At 36.9% G+C, this 23,035-nt stretch overlaps 1 long non-coding RNA gene across 2 annotated transcripts; it reads right to left on the bottom strand.

Moving 5' to 3' along the window:
* Positions 1-15,772: 15,772 nt before the first annotated feature.
* Positions 15,773-17,147, bottom strand: LOC149393806 (uncharacterized). 2 transcript variants are annotated; one of them, XR_016299831.1, is made up of 3 exons: positions 16,973-17,147; positions 16,772-16,826; positions 15,773-16,142 (listed from the first exon to the last, which is right to left on the bottom strand). It is a non-coding gene; the product is annotated as an uncharacterized LOC149393806 (long non-coding RNA). The 2 variants fall into 2 exon arrangements; XR_016299832.1 differs by having other exon boundaries at positions 15,773-16,154.
* Between the last annotated feature and the right edge of the window lie 5,888 nt (positions 17,148-23,035).

Raw genomic sequence — 23,035 nt, forward strand, 5'->3', positions numbered from 1 at the left:
CTCATATCCTTTCGCAGGGCCTCGAGGGAGAATTACTAGGGATTGAGTCTAAGTGTGTAACCAACCACTTAGTCCATGAGATCTACTTTGAAAAACAATCCACCAAGGGGAGGCCTTGTCTCATCGTTTCACTCTCGGACATAGCTCTTATAGCAATGATCAGAGCAAAGCACCATTGAGTACTGTCATTTAAGAGAGGGGCCACGACGGTAACTCTTAGTTTGGTGATAATTGCACTTTTCATTAGGGTTGGGGATCGTGGGTTGTAAACAACAAGTATAACCCTCCCAATTAGTTTTTAGAATTGGCACATTGTCTCTTATATGTTTGGAAACACATTTTCTATTGTATAGAGAGATAGAGTGGAATTCTAGAAATTGATCCCTAGATCAACATGTTTCAAGGGAGAGCAGTGTTAATGCATAAAGGCACAAGGTACATACTCAGACATTTCCTATTTTCTACTAGGAAAGTGCATGAGAGAAGTGTGAACTTCTAACTCACTTGAACACTTGAAGTTAGAGATTACACATCTTCTTGTCAATTGGTCTTCGAGGAGACCTCCCACTTAAATTTTCTAGAGCAATAAACTTTGAACATAAGTGATATAGATATAGTTTTGAAAACGTATTTGATTTGGATGACAAAACATTTTCAAGTTTGAAAGTTAAAACAATTTTTTAAAATTCAAACTAGTTTTTTTTATAAAAACTCAATTTCGAGTAAATATTCAAAAAATCAAAACTATTCAATCTTACACATTATGTTTATTATACTTGGAAAAATATTTTTTCTCAAGGAAATTTTTCCATTTGAGTTCTTGATCTCTCAGAATGGGATTCGAGATCCGGAATCCAATATTTTCAAAAATCCTGGAATCCCGGACTGCAAGAACCTCGGAGTAAAATAGCCGTAGACGGCGACTCCGGTGTCCAATTGAGCTAATTCTAAATGATTTGGAAATTATTTATCTGTAGAAAATGTATAATTAATAATAATAAATAAATCAAAAAGTACTTGGACCCAAAAATCGCGTGCTCAAAATAATATACAGTATCGTCTCCGCATTAAAGTTTAACAACCAAGTTCGGGATGGCCTTTAATTTGGTTTAATAACCATTCAAATCCGAGTTCCGAGCAGAGAGATGCACTCGTTTTACCGAGAGACATTCTTAAGCTCAAGGAATTTTAGACAAAAATTCGGCCGATGAAAAAATGGAAAAGAATTAAGTGTAACGGAATGTTTTATTGAGTTCTTATGTCTTATTGATGTGTTTTATTAAAAAGGTAATAGTATAGCACAAAAGAAAGTAACAACAAACATAAAACAAGCGAGTAAATAAATAGAGCAAGAAGGACAATATTACAACTTCATAAAATTACCCGAAATTCTCAAACTTCTCAAAACACGATTTTGATTATGAAAAAATTAAAAACTTTTAGAACTGATTCTAATTGTTTTAATATCATCCCAATAGTGTAGAAAAACAACATGCATTTTAATTTAAAGGCCCGAGCAATAAATTAAAAACAATATCTAAAAAACAATTCTAGCAAATTCATTATCCGAATAAATTAAGAAAATAATTTTCAAACTCAAAGTTTAAATTACATGCACATGCTTAAACTTTGACCATAGCTCTGATACCATTTGTTGGAAAAGATCTAGGATTAAGAATAATTTATCGCTTCTAGCAAGCGTCTGAATTTAAAAAACTTTTTAAAACATGTAAAACGATTTTACTACCTAGATAAAGTGCATGAGCATATAATTTAAAATTTAAAACTACAAAGAGCTTTCACTCAATACCAACCTCGTTAGAAGCTTGAGCATTGAGAAGCCTTTGGAAAGGTTGAATCACTCGTCTCCCTACTTAGCTTGTCTCCTTCGTGTCTTCTTTAACCTGAGTAACCACAAAAGTTTCTAACACTAGAGTCTTCGAGTATAGAAAGGATTTAATGTGTGCGCACTATTAAACACAATGACTCAGGAACGAGTCTAAGAGCCAAAAAGCTAATACAATAGCTAGGTCTAATGAGGACCTGGGTCCCAAAACAAAAGAGCAAGAAGAGAGAGAGAGAGAGAGGGAGAGGGTTGGGCGGCCAAGTCTAGAGAGAGAAGCTCTCAATCTAAAAAAATTTGTGTGTTAAACATTGTGAATGAGGTGTGGTATTTATAGGAGGATGGATTGCCTTGAAGAGGTAGTTTCCTCTTTCTATTGAATATCACATATTCATGAGCAAATCCTAGTTTCCTATTTTCTACCTTGGGCGTGCAAGCTTATTTCCATAAGCCCTTGATTTGTTTCCTCATTTGCTTTCCTCCTTGCTTGGCCGACTAACATAGCATTGATGTTATGGATTTGTTTCCTCTTTTTCTTTTGGCAATTATCTTCATACATTAATGCACAAAATAAACTCTCTTTCTCTCTTGATGGTGCACGAAATTTAGAGCTTCTAGAATATGCTTCTACATGTTTCTTCATTTGTTCATGACAATATAATAAAAGCCCATGTAGAATTTTCACATAAAATTCCATAAAATGAAATTCAATCCTCAAGGCCCAATACTCTAATGTTGGCCGTGTGAATTAACTTCATTGTCATCATATGACAATGTCAAAAAAACTTATTTATTGACATTCATACCATCTTATGTCCTAATGGATAAAATTACCATTTAGACAATTTTCGTAAAACTTATCTAGTTCAACATTTGAACTTGGTTTGACTTAGCTTCTAGTTTAACAAATCCTACTCTAATGACTTGTTCTAGTGACCTCATGGATCCAAATAAACAAAGCTTGAGCTAGTATGCTTGGACACAAAAGTTCACAAAGCTTTACCAAGTTCTAGCTTAGTGTCAACGGACTCCACTAAAGAGTTGACACTGAAAATCTCTCGGTTCAAATGAATATATTTTCTACTCAAAATTCTTCTTAAATGTCATGAGTGGATCCATTGAATATTATCTATGCTTACCCTTCATGAATATCATCAACTAGATGAGATTTATAAAATTGTCATTTTACCCTTCTAGTTGTTATTTCATCAACTCCTTTGTCACTTGTGAATAAGTTAGAAACAATGTATTGACGAAGAGCTAACAAGTCACATTGATTCATCCAAAAGAGACATGACTCAATTTGGACACTGGCCATTTTATTTATCACATTCCAAGGAACAAAGCATAAGGTGATATGCATTGCATTCCAGGAATCTTGTACATGAATTCCATATCTATGAGATCTTCACAAAGTTGTTCATGGCATCTTCATAACTTAGTAATTCATCAATAGGTCGTGTCTATATCACATAGTGAATCTAAACTCCGACTTTCTCAAATGAGAGTACGTAAGCTATGAAATGACATGTCTAATTTCAGGATTGAGGTAAGCATGATGCAATTCATACATAGTGATTTTGAGACAGAAGAGGTTAAATGGTTTGTTCTTACAATGTCTCTAGAACTGCACTGGTCAATTCAGTACTTTCAGAAGATACCTAGGAAGAACTATTGAGTCTCCAACTATCTATGTCTCATAACCAGAAATCATAGATTCTCCTAACAATCATACTAAGATCAATAGTCCTTTGATCCTTAGATTGTGAATATAATGTTTTCACCAAACCATGAAGAGTTTGTTCATTTAAATCTATATTTGACCCTTCATTTGTTGTTAGGTTTGTTTAAGGACTAAAGACTAAGGTTTAACATAAAGCTTCAAACAAACAAGGAAGAATGAGTGAAAGTCTCAACTCTTTATTAATTATTCAGCAGTTACAAGCAAGAGTCTTCATAAGACTTTATTACATCAAATGTACATAAGTAATGACTACTACTCTTCTTGTGGGCACCAATGCCAACAGTGTTTGTGTACCCGTGAACGAGTACAATTTTTACGTTCGAATGGAAGACGTCATCGTGATGAACTATAAACATAACTGTCGTGTTGTACTGTTCAAATACATATGGTATGGTGACAAGTACAATGCAGGGCGTATAGTGCACGTTGATAAGACCACTGGAGCAACGAGTTCGTATACCGCCAAAGAGTGGTTTATTAAAGAGCCGTATATTCTCGCGACTCTGGCGAAACAAGTGTTTTACATCCAACATCTCGTTAAGGGTCGCGAATGGGAAATCATTCATCAAGGGATATGGGACATTCCTGAAGTTGACCCGACCACTTCTCGTTAAGTTGTCAAACATCGACCGTCTTAATCATCGACACAAAACCACTAGGGCCGAGCTTGTTACTGTTGTTGATGATGATGAAGAAGTGGATGAAGAAGATGCGGCATGCGCCATTTTTTAGGGAGACGATGTTGATGTTGATACTAACAGTACATCGAGTGACGACGATGAATGACTAACACCATGTAATAACCGCACAGTCGAATACTAATTAAATAATAAATACTAAATACAATTAATTTTTTAGGATGTCGACTTCTTCAGGTCAGAACCCATCACGAGGAGATTGTGATCCCCCACGGATGTCAAGGAAGAAGTGGGGACCAACGACTGGCCTCGTTTCCGCGAGAGCTGGTGTCGGGACTCCTGGAACGAACATAGTTCGTTACGATCAGACACAGCAGGTGTTCTACCAAAAAGTTAGGGAGCAAAACCCATTGATCAGGATGTTCCTAAACCGCATAGGAAACTTGATCAAGAGTACCAATTTTCGTCGACCTCCCAAACTAGAATCACATGCCTGCTCAAAGTGTGGCGGCTCTTATGAGCTCGATTCACAATGAGTATCGCTTCGTGTACGTTCATCCTGACGCTGGCGAGCTTGTGTCAGCAGATCCTATACGCAACGAGATTGATATGGCTATCATTTACGATGCAAAGAGGATATGCCGTGGCCAGAAGTCGAGATTCTCGCAGCTCTTCTTCAAGACGTTTTACGGGCTTAAGGATCTCACTAGAAACGAAACTCCCGAAGGCTATAACCAGGAAGCCTGGTTGAAGGCAATAGAGACGTTCGACTCGCCGAAGCATAAGGTATGAGTTGAAATTCTGAGGGTTATTTGAATTTCTTAATATTGAATTAATGAAGTTTATGTCTCGCGGGCGAATTCTTTCCGCAACCGGGAAAATTCGAAGAAGAAGAAGAAGAAGAAGAAGATGAAAGCAAGACAAGGGTCGCTTAGTTTTTTTGTTCATCGCTCGAAGAATGTAAGTCGCTTAATATCAAGATGCAATATATATGTGATTCTTATTTTAACGTTGAAGAATTACAGTGAAAGGAAGATGGGAGTATGGGCTCGGCTTTAGCGATATAGTAAAAAAAACACCATGACTCTAAGGGATCGTGGACGACGGACTTCGCGAAGTCGCAATTTGTAAGTTACGTGTTTTATTTACTATATTTAATTACTTAAATTATTCTTATCTGATAAATTTTGGTGGTTTTTTTTGTGAAGGATCAAGTCACCGCCATGACGATAGATATTTTGCGACAAGCGAAGGAGCAAAACAACGTGGTCTCCCAAGAAGATGCAGAGGAGTACGCGATGCGTGAAGTTTTAAGGGTACGCAGCGACTAAGAAGTCGGGATACGGCATTCGATCCCAAGGTAATCGTTGGGTGTGGCCCAAGCGCTAGATAGAGGCTCATCAAGTTCGTCATCTCAGACCGATCCATTGGTTAGCGAGATGCGAGCCTAGATCGCAGCCCAACAAGCCGAGTTGTAGGAGATGCGGCAATAGATCGCCTTCCTCACCCAGTCCCAGATGCACAATCATCTTCACACGAGGTTCTACGGCGGGTTCAATGTCTGGTTCTATGTATTTTTTGCGAGACCGTCCTTACGGAAGCGGCGGAACGAGCGGCAGCGTGTTAGGCAGCGGCGGACGCGGATGAGGAATCGGTTCCCGAAGTTCTGCCAACTTAGGATTGACTTTTTCATTTTTATTAGACTGGATTTGTATGTTTGATTCAGAATTCTATCTTCAGAATATTATTTCTAATTTATAATTTTGTTAATTAATTTTTATTTAATTATAGATTAATTTTTATTTAGTTTTCTAATATATAAACTTGTAAAAAAAAATGAATTAAAATAACATATTTGGTGCGACCGAATATAATGGCGGGAAGATTATCAGGTGCGACATGTCGTACCCGATACGAATTCACCTGCCAATTTCAATAATTTTGGCACAAAATAGACGCGAAATTAGGTGCGACTAGTCGCACCTAATATCGTCACTTTTAGGTGCGACATGTCGCACCTAATTGCTTTAGCGACGGACTTTTTGGTGCCACATTCTCGCACCGAAAGTCGCACCTAATAAACTATTAGGTGCGACTTTTGGGGTATTCGGTGCGACAACCGTCGAACTGGATGTCTCTATTCGTTCTAGTGAAAAACACACTAAAAACAATCGAAAGCACCTAAAGACTTGCTAGTTTTAGCTTGGGAAATAGAAATTTTACACGTTATTAACACACCTATCAGTGTTGAAGCCAAATTAACGAGAACATCCTTTCATAGTGTTGAAAGAAAAAGTGAGTCTTTTGAATTAACTCATACCGATCTATGCGATTTGAAATTCATGCCTACGATAGGTGGTAACAAATACTTTGTGACTTTCATTGACGATAGTACAAAGTATTGTTATGTGTATTTGCTTAAGAGCAAATATGAGGCAATTGAGAAATTTACCATGTACAAATTGGAAGTTGAGAATCAACTTGGTAAAAAGATTAAAATGGTGCGAAGTGGTCGTGAATGTGAATATGTGGAACCATTTGATGCTTTTTGTGCACAACATGGTATTATTCATGAAGTCACTCCACCATATTCTCCCTAATCGAACGCCGTAGCTGAACGAAAGAATCGCACTCTCGAAGAGATGATGAATGCAATGTTGATCAGCTCGGGGTTACCATACGAAATGTGGGGGGAAGCCATCTTGGCCGCGAGCTATCTTTTGAATAAGATACCTTGAAAGAAAGAGGATAAATCCCCGTCCAAATTATTTAAAGGAACGAAGTCTTCCTATAAATATTTACGAATGTGGGGGTGCTTAGCCAAGGTTTTGGCTCCCGCACCTAAAAGGATGAAGATCGAACCAAAGACCGTTGATTGTGTATTCATTGGTTATGCACATCATAGTTATGCTTATCGCTTTAGTGTGCATGAGTCTAAGAATCGTTCTTTGAACATGTGTTTCCCTATACGATTAAGGAATATGAACCGAGTTCGTCAAATCAAAATTTTGAGAATATTGAGGAAATATCTCAAGAGCTTGATGAGGAATCTGAGGATGAGATAGAATTTGTACAACCTTGAAGAAGTAAACGAGCTAGGGTGTATAAGTCATTTGGGTCTGACTTCCTTACCTATATGTTAGAGGCCGAACCTCTAAGTTATAAAGATGCTATAAATTCACTCAAGGGTCACTTATGGAAGGATGCCATAAGAAGTGAAATTGACTCGATAATGCATAACCACACTTGGGAACTAGTTGACCTTCCTCCTATAAGTAAAACTCTTAGTTCTAAGTGGATCTTCACGAGGAAGATGAAATTGGATGGTTGAATCGATAAATACAAGGCGAGACTTGCAATTAAGGGTTATAGACAAAAGGAGGGTCTTGACTATTTTGATACTTATTCTCCCGTGACCAGAATAACATCTATAAGATTGATCATAACCATTTCCACTTTGCGCAATCTTCAAATCCATCAAATGGATGTGAAAACTGCTTTCCTAAATGGTGATCTCGAGGAAGAGATCTACATGGACAAACTCGAGGGTTGTGTTGCACATGGGCAAGAGAGAAAAGTATGTAAACTGATTAAGTCATTGTATGGACTCAAACAAGCCTCAAAACAATGGCATGAAAAATTTGACAATGTCATGATGTCAAATGGCTTCAAGATCAATGAGTGTGACAAGTGTATCTACATTAAAACGACCGAACGCGGTTATGTGATTTTGTGTTTATATGTAGATGATATGCTTATTGTTGGAAGTAATGAAAGCATGATTAAGTCCACAAAAGATATATTGATATTGAGGTTTGATATGAAAGATTTGGGATTAGCTGATGTTATCTTGACGATCAAGATTAAAAGAACATCAAATGGACTTGTTTTGAGTCAATCATAATATGTTGATAAAATTCTAGAGAAATTCGCAAAGAATGATAGTGGAATCTCTAGAACTTCAATCGACGCAAGTCAACATTTGTCTAAGAATTAAGGAGAAATCGAGTCTCAAAACGAGTATGCTAGAATAATAGGAAATCTAATGTACTTGATGAATTGTACTAGACCGGATTTAGCTTACTCTGTAAGTAGACTTGCGAGATGCATGAATAATCCAAGTTCTGAATACTGAAAAGCAATGGTGAAAGTACTGAGGTATTTCCGATTTACTCGTGATTATGGTCTACAGTATACTAGACATCCCGAAGTCACTGAAGGTTTCACTAACGCGAGTTGGATATATGATATACAAGACTCTAAACCACAAGTGGATATGTATTCACTTTAGGTGATCCGGCTGTGTCTTGGAAATCCTCAAAATAAATTGTGATAACTAGATCCACGATGGAATCTGAGTTTATTGCTTTGGATAAGTGTGGCGAAGAGGCTGAATGGCTAAGAAACTTCGTAGATGATATTCCAAGTTGGAAAACACATGTGCCTGCAATATGTATATATTGCGATAACCAATCTGCAATTGGTAGAGCACAAAGTGTTATGTATAATAGTAAGTCTAGACATATTCATCGACGACATAATACCATTAGACAACTTCTCTCTTCTAGAGTCATAAGTGTTGACTATGTAAGGTCCAAAGACAATATTGCGTATCCGCTAACCAATGGCTTAAATAAGGACCAAGTAGAGAAGACGTCAATATGAATGGGACTAAAACTATGATATAAAAGTTTTAGCAAAGGAAACCCAACTATGATGACTGGAGATCCAAAGAACTTGGTTCAGAGGGACAACCTAACTGCTTAGACGAAGTAAGGTCACTGTGGGGGAAAACCCCGGTCATATTCCTATGATAAAACGGTGACACTCGTACGAGGCTAAGCATTGTGCTTTTAATGATTCTTTGAAATCGGATTTTAGAGATTCCGAACGAGTAATGCGGGATTACTCTTTGGCGTAAGAATCACCTATGTGAGAGAGAAGTGGGGCCGCTTCGAAAGAGAATTAATATGGCTTAATTCTTTAGAAACTCTTACAACACCAGGCGCATGTTTCGGGCCGAAATGAACATAACCATGAGAACTAAAACCTATGGCAAGAAGATATCAGCGAGATATATGCTTATCATTTATATACAAACGACTAACAGTTCAAGGACATCGCGTCTACTGAATAGTCCGTAAACATGACATATTTCAACAACGAAAGGTTCAAGGACTTTGTCTACCTGTCCTATACTGGTATTAACTGTAGAACCGATCACCATATTGAATAGTGTCGAGTCTTGTTGTCGTCATGCAATTTCATTCATGTGGGAGATTGCTGGAATATTACAGAGATTTTGGAACATAAAGTATTTATTATCAAATGGGCTGCTGGCTATAGGAAAAGATTAGAGTTGGATCCACTCAACGAAATTTGATCATTCCTTCGTATTATTCTTCCTTGCGGAATGGGGTATAATATTGATTATAAGTTTTCCAAAATCGGAGCTATAATGAATGAGAAATTGATGCTCAAAGTATGCTTAAAAAGCACATTTGTTATGTGTAAATGAAGTGAATTTCAAGAGTCCCACATGGGTTGGGTAAGTATGTTGTGTTTTATCCTCTTTCTTTAGTGGATAAGCAAGTGCAAGAGAGGAGAGTGTGGGTGGGTTAACTCTTAACACCTCGCGCGCGCGCACACACACGCACGCGCCGCCGCCGCCGAGCCGGGCCGAGCTCAGGCTCAGGCTCGGGCTCGGGTTTCGGGTTACGGGAATGTCTCAGTCTCGGACTTGGGCCTTCGGCCAATTCTTATCTTTTTATTGAAAAGTTCACTTCATATAATTTTAATTCCACAAATAACTTGTTTTGTTATAATGGGAATCAATTATGTACCGTGTACTGTTGTGGCGTACCAATGGAAACGTAATCAGTAGATTTACGTTTTGATTTGCTGAACGGTTTGTAATAGCTACGTTAATGCTGAACGGTTTGTAATAGCTACGTTAATGCATCCAATGGCGCCATTATTTCGTCAGTTTTGAATGGCTCTTGTGTGTGTAACTGCTCAGACCTAAGGCTATATAAGGAGGCCTTTGCTCTCATTCGAAACACACCAAGAAATACAGTTTCTCTCTACTTCTATCTTTCTCTCCGAAATTGCTTTGATTTATTTGTAGTCGGTGATCGGTTCTATTGTAGTTTCTAGTTCACCGGAGAAGTTCGTTTGATACAAAATTCTTCTCGTTTCGGCCATTGTATTCTAGGAGGTAAATTGCTCGTCGATTCCGGCACCTGTGGGAGGGCAATATTACTTTAAGAAATCGTCGAACAGTCCTCGACTTTTGTTTTCCGTCTTGACTTCTTTTCTTCTTTTCGTTCATAATATTGTTGTTGTTTAATTTATTTTTTCTAATACCAAATTTGTCTTTTTATTTCCGAAAAATAAATATTATTTACGTAATATTTTTGACATTATCTACCTCAAGTATGGGTCCCTATGGTTTGGAAGCTATGAGTTTCTTAACACCTTTGTTGACAACCATCTTTATCTCGTAATGAGGAATGCAAACAGATTTTATTCTCTCATTTAATATCACAAATGCAATCAGTATTGTTCACAATTTACTAGTTATGTTTTTAACTTTTCAAATGCGAAATATTAAGGAAACCCTTAAACCCTGAAAGAATATGTTCCAAATGTAATTAGATTGATACTATATATGTAGAATCCATTGTGAATATATAATTTCCAAATATTTCTAATATTGGTATAATATTTGTTTAAGATAATCAAAAATTGATTCCTAATTCAATAATATATAGTTATTTACGTATTTAGTCGACTACAAAACTGAGAAACCAAAAAAACCCTAAACCAAGGCCCAAACAAATTACGAACCAGAAAACCCTAATTTTTTAAAGAAACAGCTTCGATAATCATTATATTGTTAACCGCGTTTTTTTGGTCAACACTTAGAAGTGTTCGTGATTTGGTCTATGGCGGGACCCTATGACCACATGTACGTTGGGTGTGATTAATTTTTTCTCTTCTTGTCGTCTCCTACTCGTCACTTTGTCAATAGTTAGACTTCGTGTCTTCGCGTTCGTTGTGTTCCTCGAGTTCGTCGCGTTCTTCGAATTCTTTGCGATCTTCGGGTTTTTCATGTTCTTCGTGTTCATCGAGTCCTTCAAGTTAATCATGTTCTTCGGGTTCCTTGCGATCTTCGGGTTCTTCGTGTTCGTCATGTCCATCGCTTAAAACGACAAGAAACGTGAACTACAGGCACGCGGACGGATTTCCCCTGACGCGCCCTCCAATGCTCAACATTAGTTGTGTTGTATTGCGTTATTGATGTACCATTTGTGTTTGTCTCTATATTTTCTAGAGAGAGAGAGTTATGGTGTGAATTGTGTAGAGTTTTGATAAGCTGAAAAATACCTCCCTTGTGTTGTGAGTTGATGGGGGTATTTATAGCCTTCCTCTTTGAAGTTTGAGTGAGTTTTGGAGACAGTTGAGCCTTGGAAGTCGTTTTTTGCTGATGGTGTGCCTTGAATGGTGTCTGCCGAAGGTTTAGAGTCTCGCCGATAGTTTTATACCGACAGTTCCATGCCGATTGTTCCATCCCGATAGTTTCATGCCAAGAGTCTCGATCATTAATATCAACACCCGCGAGCCGCGACGTGCTCACATCTCTTTGCTCTAGAATACTTAAATAAACATAGCATTTGTATATAGTAAGCGGAAATAAATTAAATAGCTGTAAGACATATATAATAAGTAACAGAATTTTCGGGTAATTTTTTTTTCGTTTTTCATTCACACACAAGACTTATAGTGACTATATACAAAACAAAACAAACTTGTTTGTTTATAACATATCTTACTATATACAAACACGGACACAAAACAAGTAACTAGAATACAAGTTTACTAGTTACATAACAAAACTCTCTTTTTCCCCGTTTAAACAAAAACTCTCATTGCCACAGATCGAGCGACGCAAGCCTGGACTAGATCTCCTCCTTCTACCAGAGTAAAGTCTTTCCTTTGCCTACATTACCAAGGGTCATAAACTATGAGTCGAAAGACTCAGCAAGTGGGAGTCTATCTAGTAATAAAAGCGACTAGATGCCATGTGACGTGCACATAGCACATAAAATATGCATGAAAGATATGTGATTTCTATCATATGATATGCAAGCGTGTGCACACTTACTATATGTGAACAACACCTACTAAACACATAAAGAACGAGAAAGCAAAGGTTCGTACAAAACGCACATACATATATGTATACACTAACGAACATATTTACAATCAAAACGAGCATACAAGCTCAACTTCGTTCGGAACTCAAACTAGTACAACAACACATCTCATCTCATTCCTCTAACAAGAGGACTTTACAACCAAAAATATGTTGGAATTGATCAAGGATTTAAGAAAAAGTTTAACGCTTCAGGTAAGCGGCGGAATTTTAAAAATTTTATTTTGACAAGTAAACCAATTTTACTAACCTAGACAAAGAGCAAGTACACGTAAATAAAAACTATTATGAGCATAATAAATTTACTAACCTTTTTAGAAGCTTGAACGTTGAGAAGCTTTTGGAAAGTTGCAACGTTCGTCTCCCCTCGCAGCACGTCTCTCTTCTTTCATCGGCAACACGAGCAACCACGATGGTTTCTATCACAAGAATCACTCGAAAGAAAAGGAATCATTGAGTGGGCACTTTTAAACACGACGACTCGAGAACAAGTCTAAAAGTCGAAGAGCTAAAACACTAGGTCAAATGTGGACCTAGGTGCCAAAAAAAAAACGAAAAGAAAACTAGAGAGAGAGGAGTTCAGCCAAGCTAGAGAGAGAAGCTCTCAAATCTCTAAAACTTGGGATGAATGAAATGAGAAGAATAAGGCCCCTATTTATAGGAGAGGCTTTACCTTCAATAAGGTAGTTTCCTCTTTTATAGAATATTACATATTCATGAGCAAAATTGCCTTATTTCCTCTTTCATTTGGGCGTGTGACTTGAGCCTTCTAGAAGCAAAACTGTTTCCTCTTTTGCTTGCCTAGGCCGCCCAAATAGTTTCCCTCCTTGGGGAAATTTGTTTCCTCTTTATTCTTTTGGTAAGTATCTACATACATTAATGCACAAAATAAACTCTCTTTCACACTAAGGGCTGCACGAATTTTATCTCCCATTTCCTTGGGTTGGATGGCCAAAGCCTTCTAGAAAAGCTTTATAGATTTTTCTTTACTTGTTCATGACAACATAAGAAAAGCCCATTAAGAAATTTCAAGTAAAATTCTATGAAATGAAATTAATTCACAAGGCCCAATGAACACATCATGGCCGAGTGATTTAAGTCAACATATGACCATGTCAAAAAAATTTATTGATATTCATTTCATGTCATGTCCAAAAAGACAAAATTACCCTTTTGACAATTTTCGTAAAACTTGTCTCGTTCTTGTTTTGACTTAGCTTCTAGTTTAACTATTCCTACTCGGTGTGATTTGTTACATTGACCTCATGGATCCAAATGAACAAAGCTTGAGCTAAATACTTGGACTCAAAATTTCACAAACCTTTTCCAAGTTTAGCTTAATGTCAACTGACTCCACTAAAGAGTTGACAGTGAAAATCTCTCGGTTCAAATGAATTTATTTTCTACTCAAGAATTCAACCTAATTGTGATGAGTGGATCCAAAGAATATTATCAATGTTTACCTTTCATGAATATCATCAGCTAGTCAGAATTTACAAAATTACCATTTTACCCTTCTAGATGTTATTTCATCAACTCCTTTGTCGCTTGTGAATAATTAGAAACAATGTATTGACGAGGAGCTAACAAGTCACATTGTTTCATCCAAAGAGTCGAGACTCAATTTGGACACTAGCCAGTTCATTTATTCACATTCCAAGGAACAAAGCATGAGGTGATATACATTGCATTTCAACAATCTTGTACATGAATTCCATATCTATGAGAACTTCACAAAATTACTCATGACATTCTCACAACTTAGTACTTCACCAATAGGCCCTGTTCAGGTTTCCCTAACAAAAACACAAGTCTTCAGACTTGCTGGTACCACCGACATATGTTCTTTTTAAATGTTTGGTACCCGATGGAATCAGAGTACAACCCTAAACTACAACGGGAAGAGCATTATTTCGAGTAGAACTCGATTAAGTATTGTTTAATATGCTCGTCATAGTATTTTAAAAGAGAAATTAAGGTGTGACCCTTGCAGTCCCTAGAATAGATATCTCAGCTCGAATATGAGAAACGTATGTCCCTGCTTTTCCCGTAAACCCGTCTATCGGGTGAAACTAAAATTAGTAAGTCAAGTGAAGTTTAACTAATCAAATAAGAAACGGCTTGGGTTGTTAGCGGGTTACGCTTGAACTTAAAGGGACAAACCCGAAGCTACATTTTCGATAATAGTAGCCGAAGCCTTAATCTTGATTAGTTTGTCAAATTCATGGGCTTTCAACTACTCTTGCTTACTAACACAGCAAAATGCACATACACATGTGATTCCCTTGGTAAGTAGTTGACTTAATTCCCAATTACTTGGACTCCTGATTCGCTAGCTCCTTCCCTCTCTAACGCCTAATCGTTACGGTGATAGCTGACAATATCTGAGGAATAAAATGGAGTGTTGAAGACCATTAGTTCTGCAGTCGCAGAAATACTAATCTACAAATTCTCATCACAGAGAAACTGAACAAGGCGCACAGAACTCATATCCGTCACACGCAAAAACATACGTTCTCACTTAAGAGAACCAGAGAAAACAAGAACACGATTTCCACATGAAACAGTGATCAAGAGAGAGAACAAGTCCTACAAATAGCGACTAAACATGAACTCAAGATTAGCTATGCTAAGAAAGCATTTACTAACCGAAATCCCTTAGGCCGAGCCTAAATCTAGAACCGAAGCTCAACGTTAAGAACCCGAGAGGGAGAAAAACTTGTTTCTTTCCACTACGATCCACAAGAACCAGAATCACTTAGGGGTGTACAAAAATTGACCGAAAATTGGTTAAACCGATAACCGAACCGATCCGGAACCGAAATTTGGTGCCACATCATCAAATCGAAAATTCGGTTCGGTTAACCCGTCTAAGATTCTAGAAATTAGAATAACCCGTCGGTTAGACTATAAGTGTAGTTAGTGAAGTAACCCGTTTAAAAACTATAGATATAGGTTTTGAAAATAATACTAATCTTAATTAAGGAAGTACATTATAATTAAGTAAAATAATTAATTCAAATAATTAAAATACTTGGTTTAAATAATAATCAAGAAATAATAATAATTAGTAAAGGTTATACAAACCTTTATTTTTAAATGACTTCCTTAACTATTTTTCAAAACTTATTACTTATAATAAGATACATAAAATATGGTTTAGCTTAATTAAAAACTGTAACAAAAATAATTTAAGCTTGATCATAAGCTTATAGGTTATAAAATTATTTTTGAACAAGCATTACGATACGGAAATGTTTCGGATTCAATCACACACATTCGGTACTCGTAACTCACGGAAACCAACACTCTCACCCGAAGCACTCGAGTTGAATCCCGAAACAACTCACTAACTCACGTGATTAGTATCATAACCTTACATAATTATTTTACAAATAATATTACACATATAGTTAGGATTTTATAAGTGAAACAATTCGATTAACAATTAGAGTCGGGAGTCGGTGCGTTTTCTACTCGTTGTCACCGCCGTCACTGCGTAACTCTGCCTCGACTCACCGAGGCTTCGCAGCTCGTATTTGTGCCATCGCTGCGCACTCTCCCAGCCTCAAAACAACTCGCCGAGCCATTGACTTGTCGCTGGAACTGAACAGCCCCCATTTGCCTCGTCGCCGAACCCGAACAGCCCTCGTTGCTCACCCGCGACTCGCCGGAACCGTCCTCGCTGCGTCCTCATACCTGCGGTACGAGCTCGGAGAGACACGCAGCACCAACAAGAGAACACGGTTAGACTAAAAATTGAACCGAGAATACCCAAATTTTTCGATTCGAAATCAATGCCCGAACAAGGCATTCGAAAATCGAGCACTACCCGATCCTAACCCATCCCACACTCAGCAGCAACAACCACTCAGCAACAACAACCAGAGACAACTTCAAAACAAGTAAATTTTCTATTTAAAAAAAAAAAAAAAAAAAAAAAAAAAAACCCTACGTTATTCACATCCTAGCGAGTCTCCGACTCGTCTAACAACACAACAATCTCAAACAGATTCTTTACCTAAACAAAATCATATAAGAAATCCATTCATAACACCTTAAAGGCAAGGAAATAATCTGCAATCCGAAATCCCCAAGATCAAGACCAAATTCGTACTTAATTCCAATATAACAAGGAATCTTGAAATTAAGCAAGTAACCATCCAATTAATCACTGAATTAGCGAGACCCAATAATCAATTAACTTATTCAAGCATCACAACATGAAAACCCCCAATTTTCCCATCCAAATATTCGGTCAAAAAAATCCATTACAATCTGAAACCTAGAAATCAGAGTTGAAATATTAGAAATTTCCAAATCCTTACCTTGTTGAAGGAGATAAAATCTCAGCGTCCCTTACCCACGATTTCACGGCGGAACCTAGAAAAGATGACGAAAACCCACTCCACGAGCTCAGACCCAAAATCGCAGATGAAGAACATGGAAGAACGAAGAAAAAGAAAAAGAAAAAGAAACGGAGAGGAAGAAGATGAATGACGGGAAGGAGAAGAAGAAAAGGAACTCACCCACAACTCCGGCGTCTCTCACAGTCGTCGTTCTCTCACTCAATCTCTCGGACTCTCTCGCTCTTTCTCTCCCTCGTGAAATCGCTCAAGATGAGCTCTGGTTATTTTTTTTTTCTTCATGCGTATTTGGTTTGTTCCCACAATGAAATGATAAGACTAAATGAGCTCTTATTTGTTTCCCGCGTTGATAAGACTAAATGAAAGTCAAAAGAACACTGTAGAAAGCTTAGGATATGACTAATTTTTACTACATCCTTACTTTGCTTTGCCTTTCTGATATTCTACCATAATAACTTCTCTTTGTTGCAATTTGGTCCATTTTTCCTCAACACTCACCACTTTGTCCATAATTAAATGGAAACGATTTAGAAAATAAACCGAGATAATTTCTCGTTGATTCTAATTTATTTTGAATATATTTAAGGTGTTTCGGAAATTATTTTCACTCTCGAGACTTTTCTTAGTACTCGAGGACTCACCGAAAATATTATTCGGAAAATTAAAATCATTCGAGTCCAACTCGAAATTCTCAACTCATTCCGAAATCTTCAATTGACCTTAATATTTATTTTCTAAATCTAGGACCATTTCACGCTCTAGTGAAATTATAATTTGCAACAATACTCAATTCAAGAAAAAAAAACTCGTTTATTGATTCCAATATTCACAAGACGAGTTACACAAAAAGCCTTACTTTACAATTAAGCTCGTCAATAGTTTTATGTCGATAGTATCAGCCATGAAGTTCGTCGATAGTCTAACGCCGATGGTTCTGTGCCGATATTTTCGGTCATGAAGTTCGCCAATGGTATTCATCATGCCTAAGGTTCCATCATGTCTAAGGTCTCCTCTTTCCTAGTGTTCTATTGGCCTAAGGTTTCCTTTTGCCTAAGGTTCCTTTTGCCTAAGATTTGAGGCCGATAGTTTTGTACGCCGATAGTCTTGTCTGTCGATAGTTCAAAGATTCTTATCTTCGCCGATAGTCTTGCTTTGAAGAAGACTTTGGGACGTCAATAATTTGGTCTTGAACTTCACCGATAGTATGGCCGCCGATAGTTCAAGGATTCTTCTCTTTGCCAATAGTATTGCTTTGCCAAAGGCTTTGGGTCGCCAATAGTTTGGCCTTGAACTTTGCCGATGGTATGGCCTCCGATAATTCAAGGATTCTTCTCTTTCCCGATAGTCTTGCTTTGCCAAAGGCTTTGAGACAATTTGGTCTTGAACTTTTCCGATGGTTTACATGATGATGGTTTTACCCTGTCAATAGTTAGGTCTTAAACTTCGCCAGATCTTGTCATTTTTGCTCTCGGGGTATCATTTTTATCTTGTGAAAATGACGACATAGCATATATAATTTCCAAATATTTTCAGATTCAATACAAAGTTGAAGATCATCAAACTTTTTGTTTACTACATTCGCACAATATAATCGAAGTTAAAGATCTTCAAACTATTATTTGAAAACAAATATACATGTTTCATTTTTTTCAATTGAATAATGCTAAAAAAAATAAAATTAACATGCTGACAACCTATATTGATGGATGTGAAGAACTTACATTCAGAATATTTGATATCCGTTGTCTTTTGCGTGAAATTTTTTTGGGTGATTTCCTGTGTTACTACGAATGAAAATGGCGAGTGAATTTTTTTTCCTTTTTTATTTTAAATAGAGTAAGGGTTGCGTGTATATCGATTGTTTCTTGATTTACAGGAGTGTTTACACGCACCATTAATTTTTTTTTTTTCATTCTAATGAATAAGGTTTATTTTTTGTTGTTTGTTGAAAGGCAAAATAAGTACAAAATTATACCTAATTAAGGTGTGTTGCTAGATTTTATCTTTTTCGATCTCCGTATCTCTCCGCCAACGGCGTCAAAATTTGATCACACTCAAATTGTACAATCGATAAGCGGTCATTGTTAGTATAAAGAAAGCAGAGTTGTGTCTACAAGGGGGCAAAACTAAGAAATTAAATTTAAAGACATCAAGTGGCAAATAGAGACTAAAATTTAATAGAGTAAAGTGCTGATATTTGAAGATGAAAAGTATTAAAAATATTATGCAAATTAAATGAGAGAAAAACACAAGGCGTTGGGCTACTCGATCGATTGCTTCATTTACCAATTACCGACACTATTTCACAATTTATAATTTTATAAGTAATTTCTAATAATATCTAATCGATGATATCATAATATCACTTAAATCAAGTATGATTAAATTCATATGAAAAGTAAAAGAATATAATTTTTAGAGGAGAGAAATGGAATTTATTCATAAATAAAATAAAACATTAAAGCACACAATTTGAAACTATAGTCAGACTAGAAAACATACGCAATCGACTGTACATATAACCTTGCTATGAACTTAGCCAAAACCACAACTCATCCTCACAAAATTATAGATAAAATATGAGAGAGTAAATTGGTCTTATTTAGCTAAATTCGTAAAGTATGGTGTCCAAATATAAATCTTAAACCTCTTATTTACAGGTGGGAAAAATAAAAGAAAATTAAATTAAAATGGAAACTAAATATTACAAACATGAATGCTGATTTTCGGAATTTTTTTATCTGATGCTGATTTTCGTAAGAGAAATTTTATTTTGTAGACCCCAAAATTATCGAAATATCTACGTTAGACCCACTAATTCAATAATATCCAAAATTGGATTTTTGTCTAATTTTCGAACAAAAATACCTCTAATTTCAAATAAATACTCTAACTACTGTTTCCCTCTCTCATTTAACTCAACTCTCTCTCTCTCTCTCTCTCTCTCTCTCTCTCTCTCTCCCAAATCCGAGCAAGTCCGAGCAAATCCGAGCAAGTCCCACGAGGTCGAAATCCGGGTTCAAAGTTCCATATATCAAAATGACGAAAAAGGTTAGATTTTGATCTTATTTTCGTGTTTTTGATGTTGCTGGATAGTTTGAATAGTGGGTTAGAGGTATGATTTGTTAGTGTGTGATGATTTTAATCAGATTTGAAGGTTTTTTAGGACTTAGGGTTTTAAATTTTCTGGGTAACATTCGATGAATATCATAGGATTTCATCTTAGACCATTGGATTCAAATGATCTCCGATGAAATCCGATGATATTCATCGTATTTTTCCGATGGATTCCTTCAAAATCCGTCAGATTCCGAGTGAATCCACGAGTTTGATTAATCCGATGGTCTCGGATGGTTTCGGTCAAAATCCGATGCTTTCGGTCAAGATTCGATGCTTTCCGATGAGATTAGTTAAAATCCGATGACTTCGTTTGAGATCCGATGGTTTCGGAAATAATGGATTTTTTTATTTATATATTAGGATAAATAAACTAAAAAATGGGTTTTTTAATGATAAATTTACTAATAAATTGTTGATATTTTTTATTTTATATATTAGTAACAATATACTAATATATTGTTGTTATGTTTTTAGGTTATAACAATAACCTTAGTAAATTATTGTGATAAAGGTTGTTTTTTTTTATATAATTATACTAATAAATTGTTATGTTCTCTTTTATATTTTAGGAAAAATATGAGATGTTTTTTTGTCGAATAAATCTGAGCCTTGACTCAGTCTTGTATATATATATATATATATATATATTTATTATTGTAAATATAGGAAATAATATCCCTGATTATTAGGAGTAGATATTTGGTTTACATTAGCTGTTTTATTATGTTTTTATTTTGTAGTTAACTGATCCTAATTACTAGGGATTTAGTTAGTCTATTTACCTGTATAAACATCTATTCGATCAATGAGAAGAATTATCTTTTCCGCATATATTTGTTTCACTTTCATGGTATCAGAGCCTGGTTCTCACAACCATGGCCGATGAAAAAAGTAGTACCAGCGCAACAAGGAATTCAACCAGAGCTGTTAGTACAAATAATAATTATATGTCCTACTCTACCCCTGAATCTAATCAGAGCCTTTGTATCACCTCTCACAAATTAAATGGTGGTAATTTCTTGGAGTGGCAACAATCAGTCAAGCTCTTCATCATCGGGAAGGGCAAATTCGGCTATCTCTCCGGCACGGCGGCAAGCCAGCAAGCGACAATGAAGGCTATGATCGCTGGGAAGTAGAGAATTCGATGGTGATGTCTTGGTTACTTAATTCCATTGAGCCAGGGATTGGAAGAACCTACCTGTTTCTACCGTTGGCAGGGGCCATCTGGACAGCTGTACAAGAAACATACTCAGTTCTGGGAAACGCAAGTCAGCTGTTCGAGGTCAAGACCAAACTCAGACTTGCCAAGACAAGAGAAAAGTCGGTAACTCAATATTTCACTACACTTAAGACTCTTTGGCAAGAGATAGATCTGTATTGTGACTTGAAATGAACGTGTACCACTGATAGTGCGATGTATGCTCGAGCAGTCGAGAAAGACAGAGTCTTTGACTTCCTACAGGGTCTAGATAAAGAACTCGATGAACTTTGTGGGAGGATCCTTGGTCGAGAGCCTCTCCCGAGTACTAGAGAAGTGTTCGCCGAGGTCCGGAGAGAAGAGAGTCGTCGCGCCGTGATGCTTCATAAAGAGTCAGCCTCTCCCATCGTGGAGACATCAGCCTTGATGACATCTCAGCCTGAATACAATCCACAGCGACTTTAGAAACGACAGGAGAGACCAGTGTGTGAGCATTGTCACCACCCTGGTCACGTCAAAGCAAAGTGTTGGAAGTTATACGGAAAACCCGCAGACTACCAGCCATCCAATCGTACACCGCGTGACAGCAAAGGCTACCAGGTCTCGTCGATTGAAGCAGCCCCCAATTCCTCGACCGAGCAGTCCTTCTTCAGCAAAGAAAATCTAGAACAATTGTATCAATTGTGGAGTTCTCATCAGACTACCAACCCATCTGCACCCTTATCTTCTCTTGCTCAAAAAGGTATAATAGGTTCAGTTTTCCATACCTCTAAAGATAACCTTGACCTTTGGATCATAGATTCCGGAGCCACAGACCACGTGACAGGTTCATCGTATATGTTCTCTACATATTATCCTTGTTCGGGTACTCAAAAAGTCAAAATTGCAGATGGTTCACTATCATCAATTGCTGGAAAAGGGTCCATAATTATATCTCCAGCAATAACGTTGCACAACGTCCTCCATGTTCCCAAATTATCTTGCAATTTAATATATGTTCACAAACTCATATTCGACGCCAATTGTCTCATCAATTTCTCACCCACTGGTTGTATTTTTCAGGACCAATGCTCGGCGAGGACGATTGGCAGTGCTAAAAGCAGTGGTGGTCTCTACTACCTCGAGTCGACACGTCTTTCGAGTACACAATTTCCAGAACCAAGGTGTTCTAATTTCTTATCTCTAGAAAATGCAATAATGGTGTGGCACTATCGATTAGGTCACCCTAGCTTTGGTTATTTAAAACATTTGTTTCCTGTTTTATTCAAAAATAAAAATATTGATGATTTTCAATGTGAGATGTGTCAGCTTGCTAAGCATAAAAGATCTGTATATCCATCTTTAAAATATGTGCCTTCTAAACCTTTTGCTCTCATCCATAGCGATATATGGGGGCCATCTAAAATAAAAAAAACATTTCAAACACTCGATGGTTTATCACTTTTATCGATGATCATATGCGAAACACATGGATATATCTCCTTAAAGAAAAATCTGAAGCTGTAAGTATTTTCAAAACTTTTTACTCAATGATAAAAACTCAATTTCATACACAAATTCAAGTTTTAAGAACTGACAACGGTCGAGAATATTTTAATTCTATCCTTGGTCAATTTCTTGCAGCCCATGGCATTATCCATCATAGTTCGTGTGTCGATACACTGCAACAAAATGGAGTTGCCGAAAGAAAAAATAGACATCTACTTGAGGTTACCCGAGCTTTAATGTTTTCAATGCATGTTCAAAAACGTTTTTGGGGTGAAGCCATACTCACTGCTTCGTACCTAATTAATAGGATGCCGAGCAAAGTACTTGGTTATAATACCCCTTTAAAAACTCTTCAATCATATTTTCCTCTTAACCGATCTTTTACTAATTTAGAGGCAAAAAATTTTGGTTGCACTGCT

The sequence above is a fragment of the Urtica dioica genome, chromosome 6 (assembly GCF_054948205.1).
Source record: "Urtica dioica subsp. dioica isolate 48M chromosome 6, U.dioica_male_clone48M_v1_H2, whole genome shotgun sequence".
NCBI lineage: Eukaryota > Viridiplantae > Streptophyta > Magnoliopsida > Rosales > Urticaceae > Urtica > Urtica dioica.